This window comes from Schistocerca cancellata, chromosome 11 (genome assembly GCF_023864275.1).
Source record: "Schistocerca cancellata isolate TAMUIC-IGC-003103 chromosome 11, iqSchCanc2.1, whole genome shotgun sequence".
Lineage (NCBI taxonomy): Eukaryota > Metazoa > Arthropoda > Insecta > Orthoptera > Acrididae > Schistocerca > Schistocerca cancellata.
The window spans coordinates 40486799-40508686 of record NC_064636.1 but is presented as its reverse complement, the minus strand read 5'-3'; the positions used below and the strand labels follow the sequence as shown (position 1 = coordinate 40508686).

Below are 21888 nucleotides of genomic sequence, written 5' to 3'. Positions count from 1 at the left end.
GTAGCCACGGAAGGGAAGGCCGAAGGAGCAAGAGAAGCAGCACTTGAGGAATCAGTACCACGCAGAGAGACGGCCGCAGAAGAGCGGCCAGAGTTTTGGACCCGTATGCGTTTCATCTGCATAGCGTCCGCCCTGATACCACCCACTCCGATCAGGGGCTCTCCTCACGGGCGCCACCCAGCCACAGCAAGGGCCATGTGGCACGGCGGCCATTGCCGGGAGTTCCGATGCTCCAGGATGACGAGCAACCACTCCAAGGCATGCATGAGGATGTCACAGCTCAGGTATCAGAAGTGTGATCCCTGTGTGTTCAGGGGGCTCAACCAAAAGGGTACATAGCGACCCCACCACACGGGCTGGCTACCGTGCTGGCTATGCACCCTAGCATCAGACAACGACGTAAAAGAAAAGGTGGAATGTACTAGGAGGGCGCACGTCGGAGACACTAGGTAAGGTGCTCTTCCCCAAATGGCTCACACTACGGAAGAGAAATTTTGGAATGCAGGTCAAACCCCAGAGGGGGACCAAGGAATGCCACAAGGAGGAGATGAGTCCGCAGCAAAGCCGGAGTGTAAAACCAACAGAACCAGGAGGATAGCGGGGGCCAACATAAGCAAGGACACCAAGAGAGGGAGAGGAGAGCGCGAGGGGAAAGGGGTATGGAGGGGAAAGGAGGGGAAGGGAAAGGAAATGCAGCCCGGGAGAGAAAGAAGGCTGCAATGGCTCGGGGCCCCGTGCTCGCCACGCACGTGTCCACAAAAGAGTTGTGGACCCCCTGGGGGGATCATTCACGAAACAACTCCATCCTGAGTGTGTAATGGCGAGGTGTGCGATGCTATTAGTAATTTCAACAACATTGCCCCGTTTTCTTATACATGAAAATGGTGCACCACTGAACATTACATTCACATGCTTAACATTTTTTGTATCCACAATTATTAAAGTGACATCTACGCAACAAGAATAGTGTTCATTTTCAACAAAATTGTGCCACCCTGCACATGGCTCCATGGATGTGCTTATTGCTTGTGTCCAAAGAGGGTCATTTCCCCATTTCGATGACATCCCACAATTTAAACACTTGCAACCTTCTTTTTTTTGGGGGGGAGGAGGTTGGAGGTATACCTAAAATCATATTTTTTCTCACAAATGCCAATTTGAAGGAGGCAATCACGCTGAAAATGGAAGCAATTTATTGTGAAGTGTCGGACAGTGCTTACACTGATTTTCACCACAGGTTTCAAACCTGGATTCAAGAAAATGGACACCATCTGCCAGACATTACCTTTCATTCATATTATGGATTTCAAATGGGGGTAATTACAATGATGTAGTGGTTAACGTTGCATATTGGACCACCCCATATCTTGGTTGTGTTGGCAAACTGACCTGTAACGCAGCCAGAGGTCTAGATTAAGCTGGACAGTGACAAACTGGTTGAGAGTTGGCGGAGACAACAAGGGTGAAAGCAGAAAATCTGGTTGCAATAAGAAATTTGCCGATAGCTAAGACTGTTGTTTATAGCCGTGCTGTATTGAAAATGGTAAGAGGGAAACCAGTACATAACTTTTACTGATGTTCTTGTAATAACCTAACTTTTCCATTACAAATGAGGTGTGTCCTGTTCATTTCAACCCATTAACATAAAATCCTGGATTAGAAACTTAAAATCCCAAGCATACTCAGACAACTTGAGAACAGACCTTGAAGAAAAAAATAAAACTGTGCTTATATCCGCTTTGGCACTGATAGTTCGGCCCTCCATATGTAGCCTGGCTATCAGGTTTTGTTTGAGGGAGTTGCCACTAGATATCATCTTCACTGCGAGCAGCTTTGGATATGCAACAACAAAGCTTGCACTTTCAGCCTTGCTGTTTAGGCAATGCTTTAGAAAACAGGATGGCTATGGGATCCCAAGTTTGACATTGAATTTAGTGGCTCAGAAGTGAAGAAGAATGTGATGTTACTTCACTAGAGACTGAAAGTGATGACAGTTTGTCAGTAGAGTGACAACTGCTCAGTGGTACAAGATAAATACATGCACTGAGCTCCAGTCAGCTCCTCCAAGATCTTTGTTCACAGGAAAACATTGTGAAATATATGGTTAGACTTTGTAGCTACGCAGAAATTAATAAGTGGCAAGTTTCAGGATATTTCAGTCAAAGTCCAGTGGACGAGTGTACTCAGCATTTTATTATCGGCGATCTTCAAAATTTTGTAATTTGTGTTAACTGAACACTTTATGACGTGATACACTAAGATCTATCTCATGTCGAAGTTTTATTGACAATTATCAGCCTGTAAATACAAGTCAGTGTGAGTATATTTGCGATAAACTGCATGTCCCAATGATCCATCAACCTTCCTTCCAACAAAACATCAAGAAAGGGAAGGCAACCATCTTTTTCCACCTCCATCGTAAAACGAACGTTCAGGTGGATTGAGTTCAGATGTTCTAAAAAAGCATTCAAATTCTTCCTGCCATGAGGCCAAACAACAAAAGTATCATCAACACATCTGAAGGAACAGGTGGGTTTCAAAGGCGCCAACTCCAATGCACGTTCCTCAAAGTCATCCATAAACAAATTTGCTATCACAAGAGACAACGGGCTACCCATCGCAACTCCATCCGCCTGCTCATAATACTGGTCATTAAATAAAAAGTAAGTGGATGTCAACCTACGTCTAAAGAGATTAGTTAATTCCACACCAAACCTAAACTCAGTTAACTGCAACGACTCAGACAGTGGAACACGAGGGAAGATAGAGTCCACAGCAAAACATACTAAAATATCAGTCATTCAACCACATTCCCTGCAAATGACAAGAAATGAGCTGAGTTCCTGATATGATTTTTACAACTACCAACTTGTGGGCTTAACAGAGAAGCAAGATGCTTGGCTACACGATATGTCCGAGTGCCGATATTGCTCACTATAGGACAGAAAGGAACCCCGTCCTTGTGAACCTTCGGAAGGCCATACAATCTAGGGGGAACAGCACTATACGTGTTAAGACTCTTGGTAGTGTCCTGTGACAAACCACTTTTCTTCAGGAGGCTGTTTGTCTTTCTCTAAACACTTCTTGTCGGGTCAGCATCGATTCTGCGATATGCCAAGTCAGACAATAAACATTGCATCTTTTGTACATAAACCTGTTTGTTTAAAACAATGATAGCATTTCCCTTGTCCACAGGTAAAATAACAACGCCAGGATCAACTATGAGAGAGTGCAAAGCAGGTCTCTCTGCTGCTGTTACATTACTCTTGGGTGGACAAGCCCTAGTCAACACATGACACGCAACCCTTCTAAACTCCTCTACAGTGCCAGACTGGCAAACTCTTCAGTGTGGGTGCAAAATATAAACCCTTCCCTAGCACAGATAAGGTTGTGTTGTCAAAAGATTTCTCTGCGAGATTTATCACAGAATGTCGAGATATTAAATCAGACTCCAAGCGATGGAAATGTTCAAACTTTGCCAAATACCAAGCAGTAATAGAATTGCATTCCCAATCAGCTCGAGTCCATAGGCACCATCCAACAAATCCCAAGTGAAATCAAACAATTTCAAAGCACAATTTTGAAGCAACCATAAATCAAAACTAAACACTGCTTTGGAAACAGAATACAAATGTCGATGAGTAAAACAAGTCCTTTCACACACAAGAACCAACCCAGCATGTTGCTTGATGCGACTGGTGGCAGGAGAATTAATATGATGCACAACCTCAGCAAATGTTGGAACACAATTTTCATCACGACACCTCAATAAAAAACAATAAAGCACATTGCAGTCGAAGTCTACATCTATGAAGTTTATCCAACTTTCATAAACACTGATACATTTCCTCCCCGGAGAGGTAAACAATGTGAGACCCGAGTTTCTCTTTGCGTACAGAGAAAGACTACAAACTAGCAGCGAGGTAACACTGACTCTGTCCCTCTATTTTTTGACAAGGGAGATAGCAGGTTTCCAAGCAGAGTTTAAACAAAAACCTCCATCCCTGTTTACAAGATTGCTTTCTAATTAAATCTCAACAGCTTCCTTAGTAACACTGGCCCAATAGCTGGATGTGCATGCCAATATCTTGGCATTGTTATATAACACAAGGTGACCGGTATCCAAATAATGTTCAGCAATTTCAGATCTACTTTGCTGCAGTAATCGTGTGTGCCGTTTATGCTCAGTACAGTGTAAAGTCATAGTCATAAGTGTATAGGTCATTGTGTGGAAACATAGAAGTCTTTTTTGATAAATTAGAATTGTTTCTAAATACTTTTTACAGAAAAGAAACTGATTATTCTTTGTGGTGATTTCAATATTAATCTTCCAGTTGAAAGTCAACAAAAAAGGCAATTTTTGGACATATTAAAGAGTGTCAACATGTCACCACACAAACAATTCAACTAGAATAACAAACACCCCCAATAGCCTCATAGATAACATTTTCTCAAACATGTCAACAACTGACACAGAGGTAACAAACATAGATTTAGGATTGTCTGACCACAATGCTCTCATCATTGAAATCCCTTTAAGGTCAAAGGAAGATAAAGGTGTAAACAATATTTACAAAAGAAACTTCTCTGTGGGCAGCTGTCATCAATTCATAAGTATCTTAGAAAATGAAAATTGGTTAGATGTTATGAAACAAACAAGTACAGATGAGGCATATAATGTATTTGCATCGATTTATATGATGAACCTTGAGATGTGTTTTCCAAAGAAACTGACCAGAATCAAGTCTACTGGACACAAAGTCAAGTTCTTGGACGATTCTCTTGACATTAAGAAATCATGTGAAAACATGAAAAAACTGAATTCAGAGTTGAGGGAGTGTGCAGATACTGATTCTATAGAATATGTAAAAAGATATAGGAAAATATACCTCAGAGTAATTGCAAATGCAAAGTCACTAAGTAATGATATGGAAATAAAACAGCCCAGAAATAAATCTGAAATAGCATGGGAAATTATGAGAAAAGAAACTGGGGTACCTATCAAAGATAAGGAAATTATTCTAAAAGATGAGAATAAAATGGTAGAGAAATATGCCATGCCAAATTCTATAAATAATTACTTTTTAAATGTACCCCAGACATTAAGCAGGAATTTTGGAAAGCAGATTAAGATGGAAGCACCCAAGGCAGCCAGCAGTATCATGGTAGTTCCAACAAACGAAAAGGAAGCTTTAAAAGTGATTAAAAGTCTCAAGTCCAAGGTGTCAGCTGGAGTAGATGAGGTGCCAATAATACTAGTAAAGAAAACAGCTAATCAAATAGCGAAACCATTGGCGCACATAGCAAACTCGTCAATGGCTGAGTGCGTGTTTCCACAGAAACTGAAAATTTCTAAAGTCGTTCCCCTGTTGAAAAAGGGCGATAAGCTTAAAATAGAAAACTACAGACCTGTCTCACTTCTCCCAACTTTCTCCAAGGTTTTAGAGATACTAATGAAATATAGAGTCACACATTATCTTAATATCCACAATTTGATAAACAGTAATCAGCATGGATTTCAAGCTGGGAGAAGTACCAAAACAGCTATACTGGAATACACAAAATAAATAATCAGTAAATTGCAAGAGGGAAAAAGTGTAGTTGGGATAAATCCAGATTTGTCAAAAGCCTTTGACACTGTTGACCACAGCATACTTTTGGAAAAGCTTGAATCTATAGGTATCAGAGGACCGGTAAAAAAGTGGTTAGAAGTCGTATCTAGAAAAAGAGGATGCAGTTGGTTGAAATTATAGCACCAAATATGAACCAAAAAATTAAACTAAGATCAGATCCAAGGGAGGTCACAGTAGGAGTACCCCAAGGAAGTGTATTAGGCCCCTTGCTGTTCCTCTTTTACATTAATGATATTCAGGTGTCAGACAGAAAAGCTAGAATCATGTCATTTGCTGATGATACTAGTTTAATAGTTAGTGATATGAAGCAGTCATTGCACGGTACTGTGGACCATGTCCTACAAGATATACAAAAATAGTTTAGTGTTAACAAGCTAACACTGAATGCAAAGAAAAAAAACCTAATTATGTGCAATGTGGAAAAATAAGTGAACATGACATCCTAAATCCCACCATGGAGGGCAAACAGCTTGAAAGAGTACAGTGTGCAAAATTCCTGGGTATGCACATTGATGAGAAGATTAACTGGAAGGACCATGTGGTGAGCTTAGCACTAAAACTAAATTCAGCATGTTTTGTACTTAGAATAATTTCAAGAGTTTGTAGCAATGACTGTACCAGATTAGTATATTTTGGCTATTTTCAGTCCATCGCATCCTATGGGATAATATTCTGGGGAAAAAAAAATTGTCGTCTAAATGAGATTTTCAAATTACAAAAATGCGCTGTTCGGATAATGACCCAGAGCCCACATCAAACACACTGTACGCCCCTTTTTATAGCATTGAAAATTTTAACAATTCTGTCATTATACATTCTGAAATGTCTGTTGGTGATCAAAAGAAATCAGGACAAACTGAAAACCAATACAGACTACCATAATTACGATACACAGCAATGTAAAGATCTCCACATACAAGCTGTAACAAGGACCCGAAGTCAGAAACATGTATGTAATCAAGGCATCAAATTTTTTAATGCACTACCAAAACATATCAAAGGGCTAGAAAATGAGGATAAATTTAAAACTGTTATAAATAACCACATGCTTGACAAATGTTATTACAGTGTAAGTGAATTTCTACGCTCAACTGTATTAGAATATAAAGAGCCACATGCTTGACAAATGTTATTACAGCATAAGTGAATATCTCTGTGCAACTGTATAAGAATATATCGTCGCTAGGCAATGAAAACCTTGTAACTCCATCTGACAAAGAAATCCAAGTAACTCCATTACCAAACGTAGACAATTATGCTGCATACCCTGTTGAAACCTTCCTTCTTCGAGTTGTATGGTGCCGCCATCTAGCGGCATTAATGAAAAACTCTCATCTCCAGTGATATGTAGTTTGTGCCATAAACCTCGTATCTCCAGTAAACGCCATTGTTAATGTGAAGGGCGAACACATGCTCCGAGATTAAAATGTTTTTTGATGTGATAGTAACCTTTTTGACTGACAGACCCAACACTGCTTTATTGCTACAGGTACGTGTTAGTATTTCTAGGTAAAGAAATGTATTGTATTTTAATATACAGAATTAATAATGACTTCCTTAAATAAATGTTGATTTATGAGTTTTTCATCACGCGTAAAGCAGACTGCACTTGGTACATAATTTTAGAACTTAACAGAATCCTATACATTCTACAAATGGTTCAAATGGCTCTGAGCAATATGGGACTTAACTTCTGAGGTCATCAGTCCCCTAGAACTTAGAACTACTTAAACCTAACTAACCTAAGGACATCACACACATCCATGCCCGAGGCAGGATTCGAACCTGTGACCGTAGCGGTACCGGGGTTCCAGACTGTAGCGCCTAGAACCGCACGGCCACACTGGCCGGCTATACATTCTACAGTAACTAGTTTGTTTTCAGCTATGGGTAAAAAGAGTAAATTCACTCTTCACCTTGTGAAACAAGCCAACAACGGGTCATATCGTATAAAATCACCGGGAGAAGATTCTAGTCAGGTTCCTCCTTGTCCTCCACCAAAAGAAAGAGTATACCTACAAAATGAAGGTAAACCGTAGTTTTTATTGCTGTAACTTCACGTAAGATCCTTGTTTGAAAGTTGAGGTGATTACATTATTTAAATATCATTGATGACATTATTGTTTACACTACAGATAATGCGGAAAAATAAGCTAATACAAAGGCGAATTCCACTTCTGAGTTTGAAAGTCTTTTCGAACACAGCAGCGAGGATGATATCTCCAGTAGCAGTAGTGATGTGTATGATCCGGATAAAAACAAACATGACCATAGAAGCAACAACAGCACGGAAGACAATGATGACAAAGTTGATGTGGGAGTAAAAAGTACTAAGCAGTGCCGTAAAGGGAAAAGCAATCAATCACTTCAAAGTTTACAGAAAGAAAAAGATATGAGGGGACAGGATTATATAGTAATGCAAAAAGATGAGTTTGGCAAAAAGAGACCAACAATGAGCAGAAGTAGGAGGGAAATTAAATCATGATGTACTTGTAAACATTCTTCCTTAAGTTGGAACAGGAATTGCAAGGATATTACAGAACAGCAGAGACAGCTAATAATTAATCATTTCTGGCAGGATATGTCTTGGGGTGAAGTCATGTCTACTACGTTCCAGTTAAAAGACTCAGAAATAATTCAGAATCTATTAAATCTCACTGTTCTAACACACTATATAACAATTTTGCAATAAAAGGACAGAGAAAAACTGTCTGCAAGACTATGTTTCTGAATACTTTGTGCTTAGGTGAATGGAGTGTCAAAACATGGGCATCTAGTGCATCAAGAAGAACACTTGCAGAATGGCCTCAAATGCAGGAGAGGCCAACGAAAGTTTCAGGTGGACGACAACCAGCGTCAGATATTTTTGCAGTGTTGCCGAAACTGGAATCGCATTACTGCTGTCGCTCTTCCACAAAACTCTACTTGGAACCTAACTGGCAGAGTAAGTAAGAACTACATTTTGCAAGAATAGAGGACAAATCCCAGCTGCTTACAAACAGTATGCAATGAAAATAATCTTAACTTATTTTCTCCTAAAAAGAACCAGTGCGATCTTTGTTGTTCTCACCAGACAGGCAATCTCTCAGACAATGAATACTCTTTGCATATGGCCTGAAAAACTGAGGCAAGGGAAGCGAAAAATAGTAATAAATTAGGACCAGCTAGAGTGTTTTCTATGGACCTTCAAGCACTTCTGCTTTGTCCAAGACTAAAAGCATCTGCACTGTACTATAAAAGCAAACTAAAGGTCCACAACTTTACCATCTATGATTTAAAAAGTAAGAATGGTTATTGTTACCTTTGTCACGAGAGTGAAGGTGGACTAACAGCTTCGGAATTTGCCGATATACTCATGCATTTTATAGAAACATACGCCCAAAGTTAGATATAGGGGGAATTAGAAGTTCGGTGGCAGGAGGAACTAGACTTCTGGTCAGGTGACTACACGGTTATAAACACAAAATCAAATAGGGGTAATGCAGGAGTAGGTTTAATAATGAATAGGAAAATAGGAATGCGGGTAAGCTACTACAAACAGCATAGTGAATGCATTATTGTGGCCAGGATAGAACCGAAGCCCACACCTACTACAGTAGTACAAGTTTATATGCCAACTAGCTCCGCAGATGACGAAGAAATTGAAGAAATGTATGATGAAATAAAAGAAATTATTCAGATAGTGAAGGGTGACGAAAATTTAATAGTCATGGGTGACTGGAATTCGGTAGTAGGAAAAGGGAGAGAAGGAAACGTAGTAGGTGAATATGGATTGGGGCTAAGAAATGAAAGAGGAAGCCGTCTGGTAGAATTTTGCGCAGAGCACAACTTAATCATAGCTAACACTTGGTTTAAGAATCATGAAAGAAGGTTGTATACATGGAAGAACCCTGGAGATACTAAAATGTACCAGATATATTATATAATGGTAAGACAGAGATTTAGGAACCAGGTTTTAAATTGTAAGACATTTCCAGGTGCAGATGTGGAATCTGACCACAATCTATTGGTTATGACCTGTAGATTAAAACTGAAGAAACTGCAAAAAGGTGGGAATTTAAAGAGATGGGACCTGGATAAACTGAAAGAACCAGAGGTTGTACAGAGTTTCAGGGAGAGCATAAGGGAACAATTGACAGGAATGGGGGAAAGAAATACAGTAGAAGAAGAATGGGTAGCTTTGAGGGATGAAATATTGAAGGCAGCAGAGGATCAAGTAGGTAAAAAGACGAGGGCTAGTACAAATCCTTGGGTAACAGAAGAAATATTTAATTTAATTGATGAAAGAAGAAAATATAAAAATGCAGTAAATGAAGCAGGCAAAAAGGAATATAAACGTCTCAAAAATGAGATCGACAGGAAGTGCAAAATGGCTAAGCAGGGATGGCTAGAGGACAAATGTAAGGATGTCGAGGCTTATCTCACGAGGGGTAAGATAGATACTGCCTACAGGAAAATTAAAGAGACCTTTGGAGAAAGGAGAACCACTTGTATGAATATCAAGAGCTCAGATGGAAACCCAGTTCTAAGCAAAGAAGGGAAAGCAGAAAGGTGGAAGGAGTATATAGAGGGTCTATACAAGGGCGATGTACTTGAGGAAAATATTATGGAAATGGAAGAGGATGTAGATGAAGATGAAATGGGAGATACGATACTGCGTGAAGAGTTTTACAGAGCACTGAAAGACCTGAGTCGAAACAAGGCCCCCGGAGTAGACAACATTCCATTGGAACTACTGACGGCCTTGGGAGAGCAAGTCCTGACAAAACTCTACCATCTGGTGAGCAAGATGTATGAAACAGGCGAAATACCCTCAGACTTCAAGAAGAATATAATAATTCCAATCCCAAAGAAAGCAGGTGTTGACAGATGTGAAAATTACCGAACAATCAGTTTAATAAGCCACAGCTGCAAAATACTAACACGAATTCTGTACAGACAAATGGAAAAACTAGTAGAAGCCGACCTCGGGGAATATCAGTTCGGATTCTGTAGAAATATTGGAACACGTGAGGCAATACTGACCTTATGACTTATCTTAGAAGAAATAATAAGGAAAGGCAAACCTACGTTTATAGCATTTGTAGACTTAGAGAAAGCTTTTGACAATGTTGACTGGAATACTATCTTGCAAATTCTAAAGGTGGAAGTGGTAAAATACAGGGAGCGAAAGGCTATTTGCAGATGGCAGTTATAAGAGCCGAGGGACATGAAAGGGAAGCAGTGGTTGGGAAGGGAGTAAGACAGGGTTGTAGCCTCTCCCCGATGTTATTCAATCTGTATATTAAGCAAGCAGTAAAGGAAACAAAAGAAAAGTTCGGAGTAGGTATTAAAATCCATGGAGAAGATATAAAAACTTTGAGGTTCGCCGATGACATTGTTATTCTGTCAGAGACAGCAAAGGACTTGGAAGAGCAGTTGAACAGAATGGACAGTGTCTTGAAAGGAGGATATAAGATGAACATCAACAAAAGCAAAACGAGGATAATGGAATGTAGTCAGATTAAGTCGGGTGATGCTGAGGGAATTAGATTAGGAAATGAGACACTTAAAGTAGTAAAGGAGTTTTGCTATTTGGAGAGCAAAATAACTGATGATGGTCGAAGTAGAGAGGATACAAAATGTAGACTGGCAATGGCAAGGAAAGCGTTTCTGAAGAAGAGAAATTTGTTAACATCGAGTATAGATTTAAGTGTCAGGAAGTCATTTCTGAAAGTATTTGTATGGAATGTAGCCATGTATGGAAGTGAAACATGGACGGTAAATAGTTTGGACAAGAAGCGAATAGAAGCTTTCGAAATGTGGTGCTACAGAAGAATGCTGAAGACTAGATGGGTAGATCACATAACTAATGAGGAAGTATTGAATAGGATTGGGGAAAAAAGAAGTTTGTGGCACAACTTGACCAGAAGAAGGGATCGGTTGGTAGGACATGTTCTGAGGCATCAAGGGATCACCAATTTAGTATTGGAGAGCAGCATGGAGGGTAAAAATCGTAGAGGGAGACCAAGAGATGAATACACTAAGCAGATTCAGAAGGATGTAGGCTGCAGTAGGTACTGGGAGATGAAGAGGCTTGCACGGGATAGAGTAGCAAGGAGAGCTGCATCAAACCAGTCTCAGGACTGAAGACCACAACAACAACAACGCCCAAAATGACTCAGAAGCTACACACTGCCTCACATTTGCAATGAGAGAACATGTCCATGCCTAAAAAAATGCAGCCGTAAAATAAACTTGTTTACAGCCACCTATGACTGTGATTATGATAATAGCAGCAATAGCAACAAGAATAAATGTTAATAAACTGCACAAATGTTTACAGCAATAAAAGTTTAATTAAAGCTACCAACATCGTTTCTATGTTTTTTAAACACTGTAATTTATTAACATTCAGATTCCAATATTTTGATCAATGTGAAATTATTCATTTCACTTTATATCTGTAACAAAGTATCCTTACAGATGTTTCATAATACACAAATAATGCAAAGTTTAAGTGAGTATTTCTTAAAACAAATTAAACATTCATTCATTTCAATTTTTAACCATGCACTCGTTACATGCCTCTTATCTCCATCACTACCAGAAAAATAACTGTGAAAACCTCGGAACTCCAAAAACAGGCAGACAATTTGAAGTGCATAATAAAGTCTTATGTACCAATGATCGGATCCATATTGTGTAGCAGAACCACTACATTTGACTAATCAGGTCCCCATGTGATTTCAGTAATTAGTTTTTTGTTTCTCCTGTAAAATTTGACCAATTTGAGTTACGAGGTTTTCATTGCCTAGCGACGATATGTCTAAGTCACTGTGACAAATGAAATTATATCAGTGAATATGTCTGTCAAGCACAGCAGAAATTATGTTATAAAAACACTTATTAGTTGTATATTGTATTTAACATAAGATAGATTCATATGAATTCAGCATTGATAAAAATTTTGTACAGATATTATATAGTTGTTAAAATGTATCCTGACAAATCCTATATCACAGATGTGACCGTTGGGATGATAAAAAAAAAAAAATTAAATCTGTCCTCCACAGTTCTGATAGTCTGACCAATGTATGCCATGCCACAGCTACAAGGAATGCGATATACACCTACCTTACACAAGCCAAGATCATCCTTAACAGAACCCAAATGCAATCCAATTTTAGATGGAGGTCGGGAAACACATTTCAAATCATATTTCCTCTTGTACATTGCCTAACCGTTGCAGTTTGTGCCTTGAAAATGGCAGGTGTACTCCCGCCGAAAAATCAGCAGTCGCTGTAAATATTACCTGGCTAAATTCCGGTACATTGCTTGAAAATTTTATACGACAGGAGAAACTCTGGTCTTCCACACAGCAGGTTTTCATCGGCATGCATACCCAGAAATTTACAGCTCCTGTCAAGATTGCACACACACACACACACACACACACACACACACACACACACACACACACTATTTACAATACTACAGTGACAACAGCCTGTTTTTCTGCTTTACGAGTTTTATTCACCCAACTGTGTTTGTCCCTAAAAATCTGCAGAGTAGTACCTTTATAAATCAGGTTTTTATCACTTATACTTTTTTTTTTTTTGGCAGAGCTGAATATATGTAGTTGATCACCTGCCACCTGACTAAAGCGGTCAGAATACCAAAAATCTAAGCTCTAGTGGACCATGTGTCTATTCCCGAAGTGACCGAATTAACAATAATTAAAAGATTATAAAAGCTTAATACGTCAGTGAGTTTCCTGTTTATTACATTATCTGAATTTGCATCTATATTAAAGTCACTAAATATAGTAATGCCATTAGGAACAGTTTGACCAATTACATTGCTAAGTCTAGCCATAAAGCACATCAGATCAGCATTTGGTGGGCAATACAACTCAATCACTTTATACACTACTGGCCATTAGAATTGCTACACCAAGAAGAAATGCAGATGATAAACGGGTATTCATTGGTCAAATATATTATACTAGAACTGACATGTGATAACATTTTCATGCAATTTGGGTGCACAGATCCTGAGAAATCAGTACCCAGAACAACCACCTTTGGCCATAATAACGACCTTGATACGCCTGGGCTTTGAGTCGCAGAGCTTGGATGGCATGTACTGGTACAGCTGCCCATGCAGCTTCAACACAAAACCACAGTTCATCAAGAGTAGTGACTGGCGTATTGTGACGAGCCAATTGCTTGGCCACCATTGACCAGACGTTTTCAATTGGTGAGAGATCTGGAGAATGTGCTGGCCAGGGCAGCAGTCGAACATTTTCTGTATCCAGAAAGGCCGTACATCACCTGCTCCTGTCATGCATTATCCTGCTGAAATGTAGGTTTTTGCAGGGATCGAATGAAGGGGAGAGCCATGGGTCATAACACATCTGAAATGTAACGTCCACTGTTCAAAGTGCTGTCATTGCGAACAAGAGGTGACCAAGACATGTAACCAATGGCACCCCATACTATCACGTCGGGTGATACGCCAGTATGGCGATGAATACACGCTTCCAATGTGCGTTCACCGCGATGTCGCCAAACAAGGATGCAACCATCACGATGCTGTAAATAGAACCTGGATTCATCTGAAAAAATGACGTTTTGCCATTTGTGCACCCAGGTTCGGAGTCGAGTATGACATCGCAGGTGCTCCTGTCTGTGATGCAGCGTCAAGGGTAACCGCAGCCACAGACTCAGAGCTGGTAGTCCATGCTGCTGCAAACACTGTCAAAGTGTTCGTGCTGATGGTTGTCGTCTTGCAAACGTCCCTATCTGTTGACTCAGGGATCGAGACGTGGCTGCACAATCCGTTACAGCCATGCGGATAAGATGCCCGTCATCTCGACTGCTAGTAATACGAGGCCGTTGGGATCCAGCATGGCGTTCTGTATTACCCTCCTGAACCCACCGATTCCATATTCTGCTAACAGTCATTGGATCTCGACCAACGCGAGCAGCAATGTTGTGATACGATAAACTGCAATCGCGATAGGCTTCAATCCAACCTTTATGAAAGTCGGAAACGTGATGGTACGCATTTCTCCTCCTTACACGAGGCATCACAACAACGTTTCACCAGGCAATGCCGGTCAACTGCTGTTTGTGTATGAGAAATCAGTTGGAAACTTTCCTCATGTCAGCATGCTGTAGGTGTCGCCACCTGTGCCAACCTTGTGTGAATGCTCTGAAAAGCTAATATTTGCATATCACAGCATCTTCTTCCTGTCGGTTAAATGTCGCGTCTGTAGCACGTCATCTCCATGGTGTAGCAATTTTAATGGCCAGTAGTGTACTTCATCAAAGTTTCACAAATTGAGCACGTCTCTGAACATGTCTTCAGTCAGGAATCTCATGACTGGAGTACAATTATCTTCAGTGACGAGTCCCACTTAGAACTGTCAATCTAACACACCAATTGGAAAGAATTTGGCATGATGTCCCTTGGGAACATCCACCATCTATCAATCAATGCCAAGCCGAATAACTGCTTGCACAGCGGCCACAGGTGGACCAACACATTATTGGCAAGCTCGATTTGTGAAGCTCTTTCTCTTGAATAAATCATCCGATTTTTTTCTGAAACCTTATTCATTTGTTTTTCTGTACACGTACATCACATCTACCAATGTCCATTCCATTCGGGTAATTCCTTAGTGGTGCGTCTTTTTTTTAATCAATTTGTTTGCGAGATATTGAACATTTAAATCGACCACCTTTAAGGCGTAATCTCTTAATTTACCATTTTTCATGACTCGTGTTTTACATTTTTACAACAGCTATTGCATTAATAGGGGCTTTAGGACAGTGCTGCAATGACAGGTTACTTATTTCACAGCCTGACTTTTCAACAAAATAGAAGACTCGGACATATACAAACTACATACCTGCAACTAGTATTATGACTGTTTATCCAGGCACAGAGCAAAATACTTTTTTTTTCCCTTTATATCTTAACAAGTTGCTTACCAGTTGCCAAGGAAATCTTAGGCCAAACTCAGAACAGCAAAGTCCCAAAAGAAAAGCCACAAACAAAGCAAATATATTTTTATTGGTACAAATAATCAGCAACCATTTTCAAAAAAGAAATTTTATTCCTTTACTGGTTTCAGGCCTTCTTCATTATTAGGGAGCATCAAAAATAATTAAGTGTATACAGCATATTACTATAGTCATGTGGATTATAGAGCCTGTACAAATACAGTATAACGAAACCAAACAAGCTCCAGTTCTGGCATGATGTCTTCAGTTGTTTGATTTCCTTGCATTGCATTGTATTGTATTGTATTGTTCTACTGCCGTTTGATATTCAAATGAATACATATTCAGTCGGTCCATGTCAAATCACTCAGGTCATGTCACCCACTATCTCAGTTTCATGACACTTTGTATATTTGCTGATACTTATACATACTTCTGGAAATTCTTTTTTGGGCTTAGACTAAAACTTTTTTGTATTGAATTTTTAATATACTGATGTTCTGATAGTTTGGTTCCATGAGAATATCCATGCAAAGTGGTACTTACGTACATGAATACACACGACTCAGGGCTATACAAAGCCTATGATTTGGAATTTTTTTCAGAACTTAAAAGAGGCATACAGTTAACAAGAACACGTTTATTTAAGCCATAAAGTTACAAAGAAAATTACAAAATGTATTAATGTAGTTCACTTTCAAGTTTCTGGAAAAATTACAGGGATGTTGAAAAGCACTTATCACATTTCTCCAACCTGCTGGGAATCTGGTTTTTACTTCCAAGGTTGTAGGTTCTGTTGTTGTTGTTGTTGTTTTCAGTCCACAGACTGTTTTGATGCAGCTCTCCATGCTACCCTATCCTGTGCAAGCCTCATCATCTCTGAATAACTACAGCAACCTACATCTTTCTGAATCGGCTTAGTGTATTCATCTCTGTCTTCCTCTATGGCTTTTACCCTTCACACTTCCCTCCAATACTAAATTGGAGATCCCTTGGCACCTCACAACGTGTCCTACCAACCGATACCTTCTTCTAGTCAAGTTGTGCCACAAATTTCTCTTCTCCCCAGTTCTATTCAGTACCACCTCATTAGTTACATGATTTACCTATCTAATCCTCGGCATTCTTCTGTAGCACCACATTTCGAAAGCTTCTATTCTCTTCTTGTCTTAACTATTTATCATCCATGTTTCACTTCCATACATGGCTACATTCCATACAAATGCTTTCAGAGAATACTTAAGTGTCAGACTTTCTAATAAAATAAAAATATTAACGGGTTTTCTACGAATGGATACACAAACCTAAAATCAAAAACACTTTTTACTGAAATGAACCAACAGTCATTCCTAGTAAGCTCACCTGTGCATAATGCTCACGGCCTCAGATTTTTTACTTGTTACTTTTGTCATAGTAATATCCAGTGTAAAATTTCTTCCATATATTTCTTATAGTTTTTGAAGGAAAATATTGTAAAATTTTCAAGAAGCTTACACTGTGTCTAAAGCTCCTGATTTGCATTTTATTACTCAAGAAAGGGGGGGGGGGAGGGGGGGTGGAGAACAGAAGTTAGACAATTTTCAATGAATCACCATCATACTTTTCCAACTACCAGAAAAAGAATGTATCTTTATGGGAAAAAATATTTAATAATTTCGCTCAACTTCTGCTGATATAGAAAATCAACTTAAATTATTACGACCCAAACAATTTCTTAAATATTCAAAATATTTCTAGACAGAGCTGCTATCAGGCAAGTTTTTCTTGTAATTTAAACTCAAATATGATGTGATTAAAACCAAAGTAATGTAGTTCAGAAGGTCTTTCAAAACACATTATGTAGATTGCTAAGGTTTTTTTCCACATGGTAGTTCTCCAGGCTGTCTGGTCTTCTGCCATCCTCTTCAGGTCTACATAACTTCCTCTTCCCTTTACGTCGTCTATCACTTTGTATCTCCTTCAGACAAATGTTTAAATTTAAGACTTACGTGTTCAGCAGTGAAGAACCTTGGAGTTATCCAGTGATAGCATCTCTGGTCTGAATCCACTGGAAAATATGTTGGTTAACTTCACATTGTTTTCATTGAAGTCATACATTCTACCTAATGTGCTCGATTCAGGTACACCAACAGTTTTTCCAAAGGCACAAAACAAGTTGCCTTTCTCAGGCCAAAAGACTGACACTGACCATCCAGATGGGTGGAGAGATAGTAGTTCAGCATCTCTTCCTTCATGACTTAAATTCTTGAAGAAAGTAATGTATTGCCTGTCATCATATACAGCTGCCACAAAAGAGTTTTGTTGAGGACGGGTACATGTCCACTGCAGGGCATTTTGAATGAGAAAACCAAAGAAGGCTTTTCAGAACAAGTTAATTTTCTAATTCCTAATGAATCACAGGAAAGTGGTTTGTAATTGCGAAAATTCCTGGTACAAAGTATTGTGCACTGTCAAAAATTTCTCAGAGTTTCTTCCGTGAAAAACCACTTGTCAATATTAACCCTGCAGGAACTGAACACCAGATGCAGATGTTATTTGGACATCATCCAATTGAAGACTAGCTTTTCTCAATATGTGTTTTACAGTTCCTCTATCCATCACACAGATTTATCACAACCACTAGAAGAAGAAGAAGAAGAAGAAGAAAAAAAAAAGGAATTTTCAGTGTCAATTGAAAAGTCATTGTTGTGTTCAAGTTTTAAAGATTTTTTCTATTTTTTTACATTGAGCAGTGCATCCATTAGTGAAACGCAGTTTCTTGACTCATGGGTAGTGTTCAACCAACCACTTAACCACTCCTTTTGGAACAGCATTTACAAAGCGTACATTGTGATGCATATCACCACTTATAAAGCAATGGTTTCCTATTATCAATGTATTTTCCGCATTTATCACATAAACAGAAACGGGATGTCCAGTGGTAATCCTGGATTTCATCTCAAATTATGAAACAGTAGTTTTTCAGAAAAGCCTTTTAACAGAATTGGCACTGAGCACTATGGGACTTAACATCTGAGGTCATCAGTTCCCTAGAACTTAGAACTACTTAAACCTAACTAACCTAAGGACATCACACACATCCATGCCCGAGGCAGGATTCGAACCTGTGACCGTAGTGGTCACGCAGTTCTAGACTGAAGTGCCTAGAACCGCTCGGCCACACTGGTCAGCCTTAACAGAACTGCATTTTTTCTGTGGTTAGATTTTCTTTCATTTTTCTAATACATACATATAAATGAATATGGTTTAAGTGCCTGTAGTTTTGTTACCAACAAAGCAGTGCATTCCATCAACAGTTGCAGATTGCTTTCCCAATCCAGTTTGATAGTCTGCATCAATCCACTGGCTGTACTTATCAGCAGCATCTTTCTAAGATAATTTTTCTTGGATAACATAGACACTCACTGAACGAGTGCCTAGAGCACCAACTAAAATACATGACTTTGGCATTAGTGAACAAAATTTAGACAAACCACTGTTATTGTTTACGATGTACGAAAAGGTAGATTGGTACTTACCATAAAGATTACATGCTAAGTTGCAGACAGGCACAATTAAATATACTTATTTTTAAGGGAGAACACCCCAAATCATCTAAAGTTTGCTTTGACTTTTTAGCATTATCTCATGAAATATCACCTCTAGGTCACTGACACTTTCATTTCTATCACTGATTTCAGTTTTATGTTCACATATGACATGTTGTACGTAGTATTTTGCCCGATTTGGCATCGATTCTCCCAGCACTCAATGATTTAGACATAGTTAAAAAATCCTTGAGGTCAATAAGTTTGGCTGTCTGCCAAGGTACTTTGAAAGTATTATAAGTTCTTCAGGGGCTTTTAAAACCTTTAATTGTGATGTTACAAACACTCTGCATTACAAAAAGAATGATAAATGCCAGTACCATAAACAAATACTACCCATTTCACAGTAATACAAAAAGCAACTGAAGCCAAATGGACTGACTGTTGCATGTGAGTGATGTTCAACAACATATGACAGGGATTGCTGTAGTGTCTTCATTTATGTACTGATTTCAAGCAACCTACTGCAAATACATAGAACACTATCTCTGTGAGTTTGTGGTTAGCTGTACAGCTATAAATGCAATATACATTGTATGCTCTCAAAAATCACTAAATTAATAAAATGAAATATTTCATATTTGGGAGTAATTTGTCTGCCTAGAAAAACTGATATTTAAACATGATTATTTGAAATTCCTGCATCCAAGACAGTGGGTGTCAGACCAGGCTGAACATATATGCAGTGACTGTTTTCATCACAGTAAAAGGTTGTTTGATTTCCAATTCATTTGTGTGGTCATTCACAAAAAAAATGAATTAATATTTTTATTTTACTAGAAAGCTTACTACCTTAGGAATTTAAGACCACAACTAGGTTCTCAGCAAGCTGGAAAAAATTAACTGTTTTTAAACGTCCTTGTAATTTTCCCAGAAATTGGAAAGTGACATACATTAATATTTTTGTAATTTTCTTTGTAACTTTACTGTTTAGATAAATGCATTCTTATTAAATATGTCTCTCTCAACTTCTGAAAAAGTTAAGAGTATTTTTGCAGATAAGTACCACTTTGCATGGATATTCTTGCAGAGTCAAATTAACAGAAAATCGCTGCACTGGCTACTTAACATAAAAAGTAACACTTCATTCTGAGACCGAAAAGAATTTCCAGAAGTACTTACGGTATAGGTATAAGCAAATATACAATTCCATGAAAATCTGAGCTGGAGGGTTACAAATTCCAGAAATACTAGGTTATTTGACAAGGACTGAACCTATTCATTTTCACTGAAAGTATTGCAAAAATTCTGCATATCATTCTAAACAAAAGCTACAGACTTATACTCCCAGATCATCTAAACAAATAAATTGCAAGCTCTCAAAGACAGTAGGAAACTTCATAATACAATGAAAATAGATGACTTAAATAACAACATAAATTAATCAAGTGGAAGTGCACACTCCTGTATACAAATTCACAACATATTCACAAATACATAAGATTTTCATTGCAAAAGTGAAATTATAGAGGCAATTGTGCCTGGCCATGGTACAATAAAAACAAACCAGAATTATTTCAACACTGATACAAAAGGAAAGTTATGAAACTAATACCAAACATTTTATACCACCAAATTCACAGGGATATGAAAAAAATCAGTTTTTGTTCAGCAAGAAACAAATTATGGATACAATAACACACAGAAATCATTTATTCAGCCAATGGAAAAGCAATGGTGTTTTATCCAGTGACAAGACATCCTACAGTTAATAAACCTAAAACAACCAAATCATAAGAAATTGAAAAAATACCACTTATTGAAATTAAATTTTGCATGATGGAATTCAAGAAATTTACACAACTTATCAAGACACCATTCTTGGGAGAAATGTTTCCAAATTGCTTGAAAATCAATACATTAAAAAAAAAAAGGAAACAAATCAAAAAATTACAGACCCATAGCTCCTCTACAAGTTACATCTGAACGAGTTATGCACAGAAATTAGTTGCATTTCTAATTAAAAACGGGCAATCAACAAAACCAATTTGGCTTCAAGAAAGATAAATGCAAAGTTGATGCAGGCACAGATCTCACTGAGAATCTCATGAAAACTCACGATTCTAAAAATAGATATGTAATAGTTCTTAAGGATCTAACTAAGGCTTCTGACTGTGTGGATTTCAAAACATTAGATACGTTGGGTGTATGCTATATGGCTACGAGTGAATGCAGGAGATTGGATTCTATCACACCTGAAAAACAGCTGTCCGTATACAAAAATTACAAAAAATTTCGTGATCGACAATATAATATGAAGCAACTATTCTACACGTATCTGGCCCACGCAGATATCTTAGCCGCTTTTATTATCTCTCCACGGCGATGTTTTTGGTATGGTTTGTTGTGCTACAGTGTCGGGAAACGTGATGTCAACGTATAAAAACTGTAGCGCTTTTTCACATTCGCATGGATACTGAAATAAATGAGGACCCCCAAAGTACCATCGCCACGCACGAAATAAAATCAAAACGAGCGCGCACACATAAAAAGAGTACCTTTATGTGTCAGCACAGTTACAGGAAATTAAATTTTTAGCAACTCAGTCACAATTTAAACTGCAACGCGGAATGAATGTCTTCGGATTTTTTGTCACGTTGTCAGTACTGCGAAGTTTGCGATACCAACTCTAGGCTGCAGCATGTTCCAAAGAACAAATGACGTGAAGAGGAAACT

The 21888-nt window shown here is 38.5% G+C and overlaps 1 protein-coding gene across 2 annotated transcripts in view; it reads right to left on the bottom strand.

The window, feature by feature from the left end:
* LOC126108886 (poly [ADP-ribose] polymerase tankyrase-2-like) overlaps positions 1 to 21888 on the bottom strand; it is a 59388-nt gene that overhangs the window by 37168 nt on the left and 332 nt on the right. Inside the window, exon 1 of one of the 2 annotated variants that reach the window (XM_049914247.1) lies at positions 21711 to 21834. The exons of the other annotated variant lie outside the window; for it this stretch is intronic. The gene's annotated coding sequence lies outside the window, so the exon portion shown is untranslated. Of the gene's footprint in view, positions 1 to 21710; positions 21835 to 21888 lie in introns of those variants that run through there. 2 annotated transcript variants of the gene reach the window in all.